Source organism: Salmo trutta, chromosome 3, assembly GCF_901001165.1.
Source record: "Salmo trutta chromosome 3, fSalTru1.1, whole genome shotgun sequence".
NCBI lineage: Eukaryota > Metazoa > Chordata > Actinopteri > Salmoniformes > Salmonidae > Salmo > Salmo trutta.
In genome coordinates this window covers 2,427,843-2,428,496 of record NC_042959.1, presented here as the reverse complement: position 1 = coordinate 2,428,496, position 654 = coordinate 2,427,843, and the positions used below count along the sequence as shown (strand labels likewise).

At 38.7% G+C, this 654-nt stretch overlaps 1 protein-coding gene across 1 annotated transcript in view; it reads right to left on the bottom strand.

The window, feature by feature from the left end:
• LOC115163856 (netrin receptor unc-5 homolog) overlaps positions 1 to 45 on the bottom strand; it is a 350,736-nt gene extending 350,691 nt beyond the window's left edge. Inside the window, exon 1 of the mRNA XM_029716070.1 lies at positions 1 to 45. This exon is cut by the window's left edge and continues 618 nt beyond it. The gene's annotated coding sequence lies outside the window, so the exon portion shown is untranslated.
• Positions 46 to 654: the final 609 nt, after the last annotated feature.

Below are 654 nucleotides of genomic sequence, written 5' to 3'. Positions count from 1 at the left end.
GGCATTAGAGTATCAACATCTGCTGCCACAGCAATGCAGGAGTGGAAGAGGTACAGGAGAGTGTGCGAAGCGGAGTGCCAAAACCAGGAGTGTATTCCGTCAACGTCCGGAATGGAATGGAGTGACTTTAGGAGACCTATAATTTCCTCTTTCTGTAATACAAGGAATTAGGAATGGGCTGTGATATTATCAACCCAGCCTCCATCAACACCATTTAAACCTACAGGATTGTACTGTGATATTATCAGCCTCCATCAACACCATTTAAACCTACAGGATTGTACTGTGATATTATCAGCCTCCATCAACACCATTTAAACCTACAGGATTGTACTGTGATATTATCAGCCTCCATCAACACCATTTAAACCTACAGGATTGTACTGTGATATTATCAGCCTCCATCAACACCATTTAAACCTACAGGATTGTACTGTGATATTATCAGCCTCCATCAACACCATTTAAACCTACAGGATTGTACTGTGATATTATCAGCCTCCATCAACACCATTTAAACCTACAGGATTGTACTGTGATATTATCAGCCTTCATCAACACCATTTAAACCTACATACCTTCACTTATATTAACCTACATGTTTAATACTTTTTCAAGATATTTTATCAACGATATTCAAAGTAATTTCCTTTT